A 16611-nucleotide genomic window follows, 5' to 3' on the forward strand; every position below is an offset into this window, starting at 1 on the left:
CTTTGTTGGGCAGTGCTGACATTTATTTGGGGCTCAAACAAATGGTTGGTAAAACAGAATGAAGTGCCTCTTCTGGTGAAGGTAAGGTAAGAAAGAGCAGATTTGGGGTGCCTGGGTAGCTCAGTGGGCTAAGCCTCTGCCTTTGGCTCTGGTTATGGTCTTAGGGTCCTGGGATTGACCCTGCATCAGGTTCTCTGCTCAGCGGGGAGCCTGCTTTCACCTCTCTCTCTCTGCCTGCTGCTCTTCTTGTGATCTCTCTCTCTTTGTCAAATTAATAAATAAAATCCTAAAAAAAAAAAGAAAGAGCATATTTACCCCTCTACCTTAAAAAGAGTTAAAAAGAAAAAAAAAAGACACAATACATGTGGCAATGGAAGTTAAGATACTAAACACATCAGGCAATGAAGGAAAAATAGACTTTTTCAGAACTTAAAGTTGAAATAATACCAGCAGACTCTGAACTATGGGAAATGTTAAAGCTTCAGGATAAAGGGAAGTGACACACTATGGAATTATGGATTCACGCAGCAGAAGAAAGAATCCTATAAATGGTAACTACCTGTATATAAACAAGAGTTTTGCTAACTGTTTAAACCTACTTAAAGAGTAGATAATTATTTAAAGCAATATTGAAAGCAATGCATTATGAGAATATAATCTGTATATATATAATGCATATGTATAACATGTAGAAGAGAAATGTATCATATCACTAGCAAAGGGGTCAGAAGGAGAGAAAGGGAATCATATTGTTTACAAGTTCTTACATGGCCAAGTGAGGGGTATAATGTGAAGGAGGCTGTGCTGAGTTAAAGATCCATTCCATAAATCCTAATGTAACCAAAATCACACAGCTAAGAGGTATAGAGAATAAGTCAAAAAATGGAGATGAACCAGGATTATATAAAAGACTCTGTACAAAATAAAACAGAAAATAAGTAAACAAGTGTCAGGACGTTAGATTTAAACTCAACCATATCAGTAATCACATTAAAAGCACCAATCTAAATAAATACTCTGACTAGAAGGCACAGATTGTCAGATTGAATTTTAAGACTTGACTACATATTAGCTGGAAGGAATCCATTTTAAATAAAAGGACACAAATAGGTTAAAAGTAAAGTGAGGGGATCAGAAATGTCTAGTCTCCACCAATGAAAAGAAAGCTGAAGTGGGTTATTGACTTCTAAGTAGAATTTAGAGCAAAGAATATCATTGGGGAAAAAAGGTTATTTTTTAAAAAGATTTTATTTATTTATTTGACATAGAGGGAGAGAGAGAGATCATAGTTAGGCAGAGAGGCAGGCAGAGAGAGAGGGGGAAGCAGGCTCCCTGCTGAGCAGAGAGCCTGATGCAGGGCTCAATCTCAGGACCCTGAGATCATGACCTGCGCTGAAGGCAGTGGCTTAACTCACTGAGCCACCCAGGCACCCCTCAACTTGTCAAATATTTAACAAAGAATTATGGAAGCTAGAAAAAGAAAATCATTCTTAGGGGTTTTCACAATGCCTTCAGAAGCCAGTAAGTTTTGTTGAGGCTCATATGTGCAGCCTTCCTTCCAGGGATGTTGTCAAGGTCAGGACAGATAGCAGCCATCTGGGCTCTTTTAAAGGGAATCCAGTTATCAATTCCATACAGGGTTCCAGTGTTTTGGCCATTCTCTTGGAGTATGTTGACCATCTAATGAGTTAAGTCTTTTTCTATTTAGTAAATTTTCTCTTCCATATATGGTATAAATAATATCTTACCTGGAAAGGTAGTTGTGACTCATGGTTGACATCCTTGTCTTTTTAAATTGCAGATCTATTATATATTTTTTAAAAAATCAGTCCTTAGAGATAATGTAATTCTTGATTTGTGCACTAAAATAGAGTTTGTAGTCTAATGAGTTCTTTTCCTTCCAGGGTCAGCCTTTACAACATCCAAGAACTTGTCTCTCAGCTCCTGGGTGTCCTTTTCATCCAGTTTCCCAGGATTTCAGCACCCCCAGCCCCTGACTGCACTGGGTACCAGCACAACATCCATAGTAACCCCCATTCCTCACCCTATACAGGGCTCGTTGCCACCCTATGGCCGACTTGGGATGCCTCTGATACCATCAGCTATTGCCAGCTCAATGCAGGAGAGTAGCCTGACATTCCCCTCATTCCACATGCCCTGGTACCATCACTACTTTCAGCAAGGGCCTTATGCTGCTATCCAAGGACTGCACCATTCCTCTGCTGTGATGACACCATTTGCATGACTCTTCTAAACCTAGGAGAATCCAGATCTAGAATGTGCAAATGGGTATAGAAATACGGGGCAGGATTGTGTGGGTGGGATGTCATGGGTTAGAGCAGGGGCTCTCCAGGAGACATGGGACCTATTAAAGAGGAGAGCAGGACTCACAATTAAACCTACTGCTGAGGGAGCGCCCCACAGACTGGGAGTCATGTGTAGTTTGGGGACAGCTTAAAAGGTCATTTTTTAAAGATTAAGAGGCAATTTATGAAAAGGATATAATAAATCTAAGTGTTTATGCATCTAACAAGAGATTTCCAAAATATGTAAAGTAATATTATTAGAATTACAAGAAAAATAGAGGAATTTATAATTATGGTCAGAGATCTCAATATGACTCATTTAATATCTGACAAAACAAGAGCTATAAAATCAGTAGAAATATAGAAGACTTGAACTGCACTGCCCAACAAATTAACCTAATCGATACTACTGATTACTCCAAGCAATGACAGTAGAATGGATTTTCTTTTCAAGTGGACATGGAGTATTTATCAAGATGGAGCATACTCTGGTCCATAAAACAAGACTTAATAAATTTAAAAGGATTCAAGTCATACAAACTATGTTACTTGACCATAGAGGAATAAAATTAGGAATAATAGAAAGATCTTTTTAAAATCTTCCAACATGGGGCACCTGGGTAGCTCAGTCATTAAGCATCTGTCTTTGGCTCAGGTCATATCCCAGGGTCCTGGGAGGGAGCCCCGCATCAGGCTCCCTGCTCAGTGGGAAGCCTGCTTCTCCCTTTCCCACTCCACTTGCTTCTGTTCCCTTTCTCACTCTGTCTCTCTCTGTCAAATAAATAAAAATATCTTTTAAAAAATCTCCCAACATTTGGAAAATAATAATTTAAAATAGTTATAACTAACTCATGGATCAAAGGATAAATCAAAAAGGAAATTAGGAAGTCTTTTCAACTGGAAAATAGAAACAACATATCAAACATGTTTAAATGTAGCTAGAACAGCACTTAAAGGAGAATTTATAGTATGAAATGTACATATTAGAAGAAGAAAGATTTCTAATTAATGACCTGGGCCATCATCCTAAGAAACAAGAGAAAAGAAAAACAAATTAAATTCAGAGAAAGCAAAAGAAAGGAAATGATACGGATGAGAACAGGCATCAGTAAAATAAAAACTGAAAGCAACATAGAAGACCAATGAAACAAACAAACAAACAAAAATGGTTCTTTCAAAAGATTGATAAAATCAATAAAGACACCAGAGTTGAGCATAAGGAATAATACAGAGTGCATGGGGAGATGGAGAGGAGAAGGGAGTTGGGGAAAATCGGAGGAGAAGACGAACCATGAGAGACTGTGGACTCTGAAAAACAATCTGAGGGTTTTGGAGGGGCAGGAGTGGGAGGTTGGGTAAGCCTAGTGGTGGGTATTATGGAGGGCACATGTTGCATGGAGCACTGGGTGTGGTGCATAAACAATGAATTCTGGAACACTGAAAAGAAATTTAAAAGATAAATAAAAGTTAAAAAAATATACTAGACAGACTGAGCAAGTAAAAAAAAGAGAGAAGACATAAATGACCAATACTAAGAACAAAAGAGGTCATCTTATTACAAATTCTATAGGTATTAAAAACAATAAAGGTAGACTATCAAGAACTTTATCACAATAAATAAAATGCCATAAAAACTTTATGTCAACAGATAAAATATATTTCCTAAGAGACAAAAACTAGCAAAGTTCATTCAAAAGGAAATAGATAATCTGAAACACTCTAAATCAGATAAAGAAATTATATTTTTAATTAAAAACCTTCCCACAAAGAAATCTCCAGGCACAGATGGTGAATTCTGCCAAATAATGAAGGAGGGGCACCTGGGGGCTCAGTCAGTTAAGTGTCTGCCTTTGGCTCAGGTCATGATCCCATGGTCCTGGGGTAGAAGTTCTCCACTTGGCTTCCTGCTCAGTGGGGAGCCTGCTTCTTCCTTTCCCTCTGCTGCTCTCCCTGCTTGTGTTCTCTGTCTCTCTCTCTCTCTGTCAAATAAATAAATAAAATCCTTTAAAAAAATCTAAGGAAGGAATTAAACCAATTCTCTCACAAAGTGCTCTAGAAACTGAAGGAAAGGGACTACTTATTTTATAAGAAAAAAAAAAAGACTATAGACCAATAACCTTCATTAATATAGAGGCAAAACTTAGGCATCTCGAGGGAAGAGTCAAGATGGCAGAGAAGTAGCAGGCTGAGATGACATCAGATAGCAGGAGATCAGCTAGGTAGTTTATCAAACCATTCCAAACACCTACAAATCCAACAGGAGATCGAAGAGAAGAAGAGCAGCAATTCTAGAAACAGAAAATCAACCACTTTCTGAAAGGTAGGACCGGCAGAGAAGTGAATCTAAAGTGATGGGAAGATAGACCCCATGGAGAGGGTCTGGCTCCCTGCAAGTGGAGGAGCAATGAAGCACAAAATCAGAACTTTTAAAAGCCTCCTCTATTGAGGGACATCACTCCAGAGGATAAGCCTGGGTGAAGCCCACAAGGGGACAGCATGGTCTCAGGTCCCACAGGGTCACAGAAGGATTGGGGGTGTCTGAGTGTCACAGAGCTTGCAGGCATTAATTAGAGCAGGGAAGCTGGCTACAGAGATGGAGCCTAGGAGTGAGCTCTCAACTCAGGTTTACCTTAAATTGTAAAGAGTGAGGTCACTGCCCTTTGAGAAGGAACCCCACAAGATCTGGGGACACCCCCCTGGAAGAGCAATAGAGATCTGCAGGGTTTGGAGACTCTGGGTGGGGCTGTGTGCCAGAGACAGAGATGCTTGGTCACAGGCTGGGTGAGCTCGGAGCGCAGCCAGAGGCCAGGGAGACAGGAGTGATTGTTTTTCTCCAAGGCACACTGAGAAGTGGGGCCTGAGCTCTTGGCTCCTCCAGGTCAGAGATTGGGAGGCTTCCATTCCTCCAGAACTCTATGGAGAGCATTCAGGAAACAAAAGCTCCCAAAAACGAACCCGAGTGGATTCTTAGCCTGGCCCCTGGTAAAGGTGGTGCAATTCCACCTTGGGCAAAGACGCTTGAGAATCACTACAATAGGCCCCTCCCCAAGAAGATCAGCAAGAAATCCAGCCAAGACCAAGTTCACTTACCAAGGAGAACAGTGGAATTCCAGAGGAGGAGAAAGCAAAGCATGGAATTCATGGCTTTCTCCCCATGATTCTTTAGTCTTGCAAAGTTAATTTTTTAAAATTTAATTATTTCTTATGCCAAATTTTTTTAACGTTTACTCTTTCCGCTTTTAACATTTTTAAACTAGTTTATCTTAACAATACCTTTCATTAAAAAAAAAAAAACTCTTTTGAACCTTCATTATTATAGTCATATTTTATCCTTCATTGTATCTAACTTTATTTTTTGTATACACACAGGGTTTTTTTCTTCTAAAAAATTTGGGGTACAAATTCTTCTAATAGATCAAAATATACCCTAAATCTAGCACAGGGCTTTATTCTAGTCTCCAGCCTGACCAAATTCTCTCCACTTTCTGTTTCTTTATTCTTCCAACCAACTTATCAACTCCTTTTTAAGAATTTTTTTAAAAAATTGTTCATCTTTATAGTCATATTCCATCCCTTCATCGTGTTTGCCCTTATATACGTTTTCATTCTTTAAAATTCGGGAAGGTAGTTTCTTCTAAAGACCAAAATAATCCCAAAATTAAGTGGGTGACCCTGTTCTATTTTTCGATCTAATATATATATATTTTCTTTTTTACATATTTTCTTTATTTTTTTCTTTATTTTTTTTCAGAGCTACTTTTTACCACCTTTCTTCTGCCCACAATTTGGGGTCTCTTCTGATTTGGTTAAAGCACATTTTCCTGTGGTCTTTGCCACCCTTTTAGTATTTTATTCACTCCTTCATATATTCTTATTTGGATAAAATGACAAGGCAGAAAAACCAACCAAAAAATAAAATAAGTAAAATAACAAGAGGCAGTACTGAAGGCTAGGGACCTAATCAATATGGACATTAGCAATATGTCAGATCTAGAGTTCAGAATGATGATTCTCAAGGCACTAGCTGGGCTCGAAAAAGGCATGAAAGATATTAGAGAAACCCTCTCGGGAGAAATAAAAGCCCTTTCTGGAGAAATAAAAGAACTAAAATCTAACCAAGTTGAAATTTAAAAAAAGCTATTAATGAGGTGCAATCAGAAATGGAGGCTCTTACTGCTAGGACAAATGAGGCAGAAGAGAGAATTAGTGATATAGAAGACCAAATGACAGAGAATAAAGAAGCTGAGCAAAGGAGAGACAAATAAACTACTGGACCATGAGGGGAGAATTTGAGAGATAAGTGACACCATAAGACAAAACAACATTAGAATAGGTGGGATTCCAGAAGAAGAAGAAAGAGAGAGGGGAGCAGAAGGTATATTCGATAGAATTATTGTAGAGAATTTCCCTAATGTGGCGAAGGGAGCAAGCATCAAAATCCAGGAGGTGCAGAGAACCCCCCTCAAAATCAATAAGAATAGGTCCACACCCCATCACCTAATAGTAAAATTTACAAGTCTTAGCGACAAAGAGAAAATCCTGAAAGCAGCCCGGGACAAGATGTCTGTAACATACAATGGTAAAAATATTAGATTGGCAGTGGACTTACCTGCAGAGACCTGGCAGGCCAGAAAGTACTGGCATGATATATTCAGAGCACTAAACGAGAAAAATATGCAGCCAAGAATACTATATCCAGCTAGGCTATCATTGAAAATAGAAGGAGAGATAAAAATGCTTCCAGGACAAACAAAAACTAAAAGAGTTTGTAAACACCAAACCAGCTCTATAAGAAGTATTGAAAGGGGTCCTCTAAGCAAAGAGAGAGCCTAAAAGTAGTATATCAGAAAGGAACAGAGACAATATACAGTAATAGTCATCTTACAGGCCATACAATGGCACTAAATTCATATGTCTCAATAGTTACCCTGAATGTAAATGGGTTAAATGCCCCAATCAAAAGACACAGGGTATCAGAATGGATAAAAAAAGCAAATCCCATCAATATGTTGTCTACAAGAAACTGATTTTAGACCCAAATACACCTCCAGATTTAAAGTGAGGGGGGTTGGGAAATAATTTACCATGCTAATGGACATAAAAAAAAAAAAAAAAAAAAGCTGGGGTGGCAATCCTTGTATCAGATAAATTAGATTTTAAGCCAAAGACTATAATAAGAGATGAGGAAAGACACTGTATCATACTCAAAGTGTCTGTCGGACAAGAAGATCTAACAATTTTAAATATGTATGCCCCAAATATGGGAGCAACCAAATATATAAACCGATTAATAACAAAATCAAAGAAAGAAATTGACCATAATACAATAATAGTAGGGGACTTTAACACACCCCCCTCACTGAAATGGACAGATCATCCAAGCAAAAGATCAAAAGGAAATAAAGGCCTTAAATGACACACTGGAACAGATGGACATATATTCACAACATTCCATCCGAATGCAACAGAATAGAGACTCTTCTCTTGTGCACATGAAACATTCTCCAGAATGGATCCTATCCTGGGTCATAAATCAGGTCTCAATCAGTATCAAAAGACTGGGATCTTTCCCTGCATGTTTTCAGACCACAATGCTCTGAAGGTAGAACTCGATCACAAGAGGAAATAATGGAAAGAACCCAAATACATGGAGACTAAGGAGCATCCTTCTAAAGTATGAATGGGTCAACCAGGAAATTAAAGAAGAATAGAAAAAAAAAATTATGGAAACAATTGATAATGAAAGCACAATGGTTCAAAATCTGTGGGACACAGCAAAGGCAGTCCTGAGAGGAAAATATATAGCGATACAAGCCTTTCTCAAGAAACAAGAAAGGTCTCAAATACACAACCTAACCCTACACCTAAAGGAGCTGGAGAAAGAACAACAAAGAAAGACTAAACCCAGGAGGAGAAGAGAAATCATAAAGATCAGAGCAGAAATCAATGAAATAGAAACCAAAATAAATAAATAGATAAATAATAGAACAAATAAAGAAAACTAGGAGCTGGTTCTTTGAGAGAATTAATAAGATTGATAAACCCCTGGCCAGACTTCCCAAAAAGAAAAGAGAAAGGACCCAAATAAATAAAATCATGAATGAAAGAGGAGAGATCACAACCAACACCAAAGAAATACAAACAATTGTAAGAACATATTATGAGCAATTATATGCCAAGAAATTTGACAATCTGGAAGAAATGGATACATTCCTAAAGACATATAAACTATGACAACTGAACCAGGAAGAAATAGAAAACCTGAACAAACCCATAACCAGTAAGGAGATTGAAGCAGTCATCAAAAATCTCCCAACAAACAAGAGCCCAGGGCCAGACATCTTTCCCAGGGAATTCTACCAAACATTTAAAGAAGAATTAATTCCTATTCTCATGAAACTGTTCCAGAAAATAGAAATGGAAGGAAAACTTCCAAGCTCATTTTATGAGGCTAGCATTACCTTGATCCCAAAGCCAAACAATCAAATCACATCCCATCAAAAAAGAGAATTACAGACCCATATCCTGGATGAACACAGATGCGAAAATTCTCACCAAAATACGAGCCAATAGGATCCAACAGTACATTAAAAGGATTATTCTCTATGACCAAGTGGATTTATTCCAGGGCTGCAAGATTGGTTCAACATCTGTAAATCAACCAATGTGATACCATACATTAATAAAAGAAAGAACAAGAACCATATGATACTCTGGATAGATGCTGAAAAAATATTTGACAAAGTACAGCATCCTTTCTTGCTCAAAACTCTTCAAAGTGTAGGGATAGAAGGCATATACCTCAATACCATCAAAGCCATCTATGAAAAATCCACCACGAACATCATTCTCAATGGAGAAAAACAGAGCTTTTCCACTAAGGTCAGGAACACGGCAGGTATGTCCATTATCACCACTGCTATTCAAAATAGTACTAGAAGTCCTAGCCTCAGCAACCAGACAACAAAAAGAAATTAAAGGCATCCAAGTGGGCAAAGAAGAAGTCAAACTATCACTCTTTGCATATGATATGATACTATATGTGGAAAACCCAAAAGACTCCACTCCAAATCTGCTAGAACTTGTACAGGAATTAGTGAAGTGTCAGGATATAAAATCAATGCACAGAAATCAGTTCCCTTTCTTTACACCAACAACAAGACAGAAGAAAGAGAAATTAAGGAGTCAATCCCATTTACAATTGCACCCCAAACCATTAGATACGTAGGAATAAACCTAATCAATGAGCCAAAGAATCTATACTCAGAAAACTATAAAGTACTCATGAAAGAAATTGAGAAAGACACAAATAAATGGAAAAATGTTCCATGCTCCTGGATTGGATGAAAAAATCTTGTGAAAATAATAAATAAATAATAAAATAAGCAATCTACACATTCAATGCAATCCCTATCAAAATCCCAGCCACTTTTTTCAAGGAAATGGAAGAAATAATCCTACAATTTATATGGAACCAGAAAAGACTTTGGATAGCCAGAGGAATATTGAAAAAGAAAACTAAAGTTGGCAGAATCACAATTCCAGACTTCAAGCTCTATTACAAAGCTGTCATCATCAAGACAGTATAGTACTGGCACAAAAATAGACACATAGATCAATGGAACAGAATAGAGAGCTAGAAATAGACCCTCAACTCTGTTGCCAACTAATCTTTGACAAAGCAGGAAAGATTGTCCAATGGAAAAAAGACAGTCTCTTCAACAAATGGTCTTGGGAAAATTGGACAGTCACATGCAGAAAAATGAAACTGGACCACTTCCTTACACCACACATGAAAATAGACTCAAAATGGTTGAAGGACCTCAATGTGAGACGGAATCCATCAAAATCCTTGAGGAGAACACAGGCAGCAACCTCTTTGACCTCAGCCGCAGCAAATTCTTCCTAGGAACATCGCCAAAGGCAAGGGAAGCAAGGGCAAAAATGAACTATTGGGACTACATCAAGATCAAAAGCTTTTGCACAGCAAAGGAAACAGTCAACAAAACCAAAAAACAACTAACAGAATGGGAGAAGATATTTGCAAACATCATATCAGATAAAGGGCTAGTATCCAAAATCTATAAAGAACTTATCAAACTCAATACCCAAAGAACAAATAATCCAATCAAGAAATGGGCAGAGGACATGAACAGACATTTCTGCAAAGAAGACATCCAGATGGTCAACAGACACATGAAAAAGTGCTCCATATCACTCAGCATCAGGGAAATACAAATCAAAACCACAATGAGATATCACCTCACACCAGTCAGAATGGCTAAAATTAACAAGTCAGGAAATGACAGATGCTGGTGAGGATGCAGAGAAAGGGGAATCCTACACTGTTGGTGGGAATGCAAGCTGGTGCAACCACTCTGGAAAACAGCATGGAGGTTCCTCAAAAAGTTGAAAATAGAGCTTCCCAATGACTCAGCAATCACACTACTGGGTATTTACACTGAAGATACAAATGAAGTGATCTGAAGGGTCACATGCACCTGAATGTTTATAGCAGCAATGTCCACAGTAGCCAAACTATGGAAAGAACCTAGATGTCCATCAACAGATGAATGGATAAAGAGGAAGTGGTATATATATAAAATGGAATACTATGCAGCCATCAAAAGAAATGAAATCTTGTCATTTGTGACCATGTGGTTGGAACTAGATGGTATGATGCTGAGTGAAATAAGTCAATCAGAGAAAGACAATTATCACATGATCTCCCTGATATGAGGAAGTTGAGAGGCAATGAGGGGGTTTGGGTGCTAGGATAGGAAAAAATGAAACAAGATGGAATCAGGAGGGAGACAAATCATAAGAGACTCTTAATCTGACAAAACAAACTGAGGGTTGCCAAGGGGAGGGGTGTAGGGAGAGGGTGGTGAGGTTATGGACATTGGGGAAGGTATGTGCTATGGTGAGTGCTGTGAAGCGTGTAAACCTGGCAATTCAGAGACCTGTACCCCCGGGGCTAATACACTATATGTTAATAAAAAATATATAGAGGCAAAACTTAAAATTTTAGCAAATCAAGTAAAAGAACATGTAAGAAGGATTAAACAACTCAATCAATTAGGGTTTATCTCAGAAATGCAAGATTGTTTTAACACTCAAAAATCAATCAATTTAACTCACCATATTAATGGACTAAAGAAAAAAACTATATGATCATCTCAACAAATGCAGATTTTTTTTTTCAAAATCCAGCACTCATTTTTGCCAAAATCACTTAGCAGAGTAGGAAGAAAATGAACATCCTCAAGTGACAGGAAAAAAAGAGATAAAATGTATCCAAATGGAATTTACTTGAAACCATTAAAAATAATAAGAATGCAAGATTAATATAAAAAATTGTGTTTTTATGTACTAACAGTGAATAATCAGAAACTGAAGATAAAAAATACCATTTACAATATGATCAAAACATAAAATATGTTGGAAAATATGACAAAATATGTGCAAAAGTTGCTCACAGAAAGCTACAAAACTTAAAAAAATTAAAGATGACCTAATAAATGGAGAGGTAATTTAAAATTTATGAACTGAAACCTCAATATTGTTAAGATTTGCATTCCTTTTTAATTTAATCTATAGATTTAATTCAAACCCAGTCAAAATTTCAACAGGCCTTTCTTTTCTCTTTTCTTTTCTTTTCTTTTCAGTTAGTAGAAATTGGCAAGTTTTTTCTAAAATTCATAGGGAAGTGCAAAAGACCTAGAATAGCTAAAACAATTTTGAAAAAGAACGAAATTAGAAGACTTACATTATCTGGCCTTGAAACTTACTATACACTATATAAGACAATAGTGGTAGCATAGACAAATAGATCAATGGAACAAGATAAGAATTCAGAGATAAATGCAAGCAAAAATGGTCAGTTGACTTTTGACAAATATGCACAGACAGCTGAGCAGAGAAAGGGTAGTCTGGAGCAATGGTATAACCATATGCTGTCCTCCATACTTCCTTCCCCTACCCCCACAGAGAACCTTTGTCCATACTTTTCACAGTATACAAAAGTTAACATCTTCTGTAAGGGAAGGGAAAAAAAAAAATCTTTGTGTCCTAAGATTAGGCAGCAATTTCTTAGATATGACACTAAAAAACAAGATTCGTAGAGAAAAAAATGGTTCCATTTGATTTTATCAAAAGTAAAAACTCTTTGAAACTGTTTGAGAATAAAAAGATAAGCCCCAAACTGGGGAAAATATGTGCAAATAACTTATCTGATAATGGACTTGTATCAAGAATATATAAATTTCAAAAACTACTCATAATTCAGTAATAAGAAACCAGAACTCAATGATAGAGGCAGTATTTCAGCAAATAATTCACTAAGGAAGATACATGGAGGCAAATGAGCAAATAGATGCGCAATGTCATTAGCCATTAAAGAAATGTAAATTAAAGTCACAATGAAATAGCACATGTATATATTAGAATGTCTAAAACTAGAAAAACTGAGCATATAAAATACTGGCAAAGATGTGCTGCAGCTGGCATTCTCACATAGTTCTGGTGGGAATGTAAAATGGGACAACCATTTTGGAAAACAGTTGGGTGGTTTCCTTTATTTTTAAGATTGTATTTATTTATTTGGTAGAAAGAGAGAGAAAGCAGGAGTGGAGGGGAGGGGCAGAGGGAGAAGGAGAAGCAGACTCCCTGCTGAGTGGGGAGCACAAGGAGGGCTTCAATCCCAGGATCTTGGGTGGTTTCTTAAAAAGTAAAACATACACCTACTAATAACATAGACATTTTGCTCCTACAGCTTTATCCAAGAGACATGAAATATATGTCCATCCAAAGACTTGTCATGAATGTTCACAGCAGCTTTATTTGTAAGAGCCAAACCTGGAAACAATTCAAATGCCCGTCAATAGATTAATGGATTAAAAAATTGTGGTGTATCCACACAATGAGGGCATTTACAACTCAGCAATAAAAAAGAATGAATAATTGATACACGCAACAACTTGTTTGAATCTCAAAGTCGTTTTGCTGAGAGAAGCCAAACATAAAAGAGTATATACTACGGAGTGCCTGGGTGGCTCAGTGGGTTAAAGCCTCTGCCTTCAGCTCAGGTCATGATCTCAGGGTCCTGGGATGGAGCCCCACATCAGGCTCTCTGCTCAGCAGGGAGTCTGCTTCCCCCCCCCACGCCTGCCTCTCTGCCTACTTGTGATCTCTCTCTGTCAAATAAATAAATAAAATCTTTAAAAAAAAGAAGAGTATGTACTAGATGATTCCATTTATAGAAAATTCTTGGAAGACCAAACTGATTTATAGGGACCAAATGCAGATCAGTTGCTTTCTCGGGATTGATGGGCAGGGACAGTCGTGAGGCAGGAAACACAAAGGAGCACTAGAAAAAGTTTAGAGGTGATGGATATGTCAATTACACACCAAAAAGTCGATTAACATTGAAGTTTACAAGTATGGTGACTTGGGCTGGTTTCTCTATTTCTGCCTGCTCACCTAGATTAATGGAGGTGTGTTTTGGAGACAAATTACTGGAACATGTGTGTTCTTTGAGGGGAAGTCAAGGCCTGATGACAGAGGTTTGAGGAGAACCATGCATTATGTCTTCACCATGTGTCCAACCCTATGTTAAGCACTTTAAAGGAATTATCCCTTTCAATTCTCATAAAATCTCTATGAGGCAGTAGCATTACTCTCATTTTACAGATAAGTAAATGGAGCCTAAGACAGCGACCAATGTACTCTAGGTCCTAAGAGCCAGTACTGATGCCCCGTGGCTGCACAGCTGGTGCCACCGCAGAGTTTGCCTGCCAGCCTTACCTCTCCCTAAAATCTCTGGGATGGGGGAGGGGAATCCCTCCCAGGCCATGCTCTGGGACCCAGGGGCACTGGTACTCTTGCACAGACTATGGCAGACTGCCCCACTGTACTTGGGACTGTAAGCATCCCCGGAATGCAAGATTTTCATTTTAAAACAAGGACGAGTCAGTCACCCTAACTCAGGTTCCACAGAGGCCTGTTTCTGGGCTTTCATTTTCATGACATGTCCAGAACATTTTCTTGGACTAAGGCCGGACGGGTGAGATGGTGTCACAGATTAAAGAGAAAGGGAGGCAACGTTCTTTTTAATGCTCTTTTATTCTTGTGCTTTCTAATGTGAGGATCACTAGGAAATATGATTCTAGTCTCTTCAGCCTTCCATTTCTAATTAGGGGCCTCCCTATGCTGGGGGCCTCTGAAGGGAGATAAGGGCTTCTACTTGCACTATGTGGTTGTCACTGAGAGAGAGCTTCTCTAAATGTAGGTCTAGACTGACCCCACCAAGTGATGGGCATGGGCCCTCTACTTGTTTGGCTTCTTCTGCCCCAAGACACCTAGGTTGGGCCCCTGTTTTGGACTTACGGGCTGCTGTTGGGTTTGGGAGTTCTTGTTCTGAGTTTCAGGTGATGTGGGTTCAGGCTCCTTGCTAAGGCAAGTGCATTCAGGCTTGGGCTCCAGACAGCAGCACTTGGCCTGAATGCAACATGGGGGCTTCTGCGGGAAACAAGGGAGCTTGTGTGGACAACATGGGGGCTTCTGTGGGCAGCATGGGGGCTTCTGAGGGCAGCGTGGAGATTTTGGTGGACAGCATGGAGGTTTCTGAGGGCAGCATGGAGATTTTGGTGGACAGCTTGGAGGTTTCTGAGGGCAGCATGGAGATTTTGGCCGGCAGCATGGGGATTTTGGCTGGTCACACATCTTCTGAAGTTTTGAAGGTCCTAGAAAAAAAAAATATTTTCAAAAGGAAAGCTGACTGCCTGTTTTCATTCCTTCTCTGACCCCCAAGAGCATCCATCATCAGAATGAAAACCGACACCGGGCTGAGAGGACAGGGTTGGATGCTTCGGAGGGCAAAAGCTAGTCCTTCAGTTCCATAATTTTCCATGGGTCAGTGCACCGGTTCCTCATCAGGTGACCATTTTCCAGATGGAAATGGAAAGACCAGGCATGTAAGAAAATTGCCTAGGTTCTCTTAGCTAATGAGGAATAAGTGTGATGCTTAGTAGCCTGAGTTTGGGTCTAGTGTCAGGCACTTCACAAACATTGCCTCATGAATGACCACAGCCAGTGGTGAGCTGTGAGCTTTCTGCTAGACACACACTCTTGCGTATCTGGTGCATGTGCTTCTCCAAGCACCTGTGTGTGCGTGTGTGTCTGACCTTGCAGAAACACAGGCATAAGGAAGAAAGGACGTGAGGTTTCTGATAATGGCCATGTGGTTGAAGCAAGCAGAGATTTCTATTGACTTGTTCATTATGCTCTAATGCCAGAGCACGAGTGACCAGCTCACAAGGTACTTGTTTCTGCCCTGGCCTCGGCATTTCCTGCCCATGGACACTTCCATATTCTCCATTCCATTCCTGCCCTACTATCCTGCTAGTCCCTCCCAGCCCCACTCCAAATGTTCCACCTGATGCTTAGAAAGTCATATCTTTCATTTGTGTTCTGAGGATGGAGTGACTCTGTCCCCCTAAAAATCCCCCTTACACCAAAGACCCCCTGAGGATTACCAGGGTGGGACAGAAAGCTGTATCATTCCCTCCTTGCCACAGAAGTCTGCTTTTGCTCACCAAAGATGTGCAGGATTCTCAAATCAGGTGATTCCTGAAGGACACCTGTCAGAAGACCTACTTCACTACAAACCCAGGGCTTTGGCTGCCTCAGATGCTAGGTGTCAGGCTCTCAGCCTTAGCTCTTTCCATCTGCAGATCTATCTCAGTCAGCTCATGTGTATAAGTCATATCCCCTGAGCCAGGCGTGGCTGACACCTCCACCTACTGAAAATAGTAACTTTCAAAGTGACAAGCTGTGTGCTGCCCCAGCCCAAGCTCTCTGCACTTCAACTTTTGGAACCAGCAGAGCCTCATCTCAAGGTTTCTCTGGGAAAGAGTCCTTGGCATATGCCTGAGGAGCCTGCCACTATGCTCCTTGCTGCTGTCTGAGGAGGGACAGACATCTCTTCAGAGTCCAGCGTGTTGTGAATCTCCTGAACTATGGCAGCAGGCATGAAAGAAACTTGAGGATGATCACCTAGCAAGGGCCCCTGCCACTAGGTCTACTCCATCCACACTCTCAAGTCCTTCACAGTTTGGCTGAAGTGCAAACTGGGTCAGCATCAGGTTCTCACCTGCTTAGGGAAAGTGACGGCTGGAGTTGGGTGTTGGCCTCAATTCGTTTGTGACTCTATGCCTTCTAGTCACTTAGGAATTAATTCTGTCTTTCAGGAAGGGTTTTCTACTAAGTTTTAAGACAACGGCGTTGGATCCGAACTCCTAAGGGG

This window comes from Lutra lutra, chromosome 4, assembly GCF_902655055.1.
Source record: "Lutra lutra chromosome 4, mLutLut1.2, whole genome shotgun sequence".
NCBI lineage: Eukaryota > Metazoa > Chordata > Mammalia > Carnivora > Mustelidae > Lutra > Lutra lutra.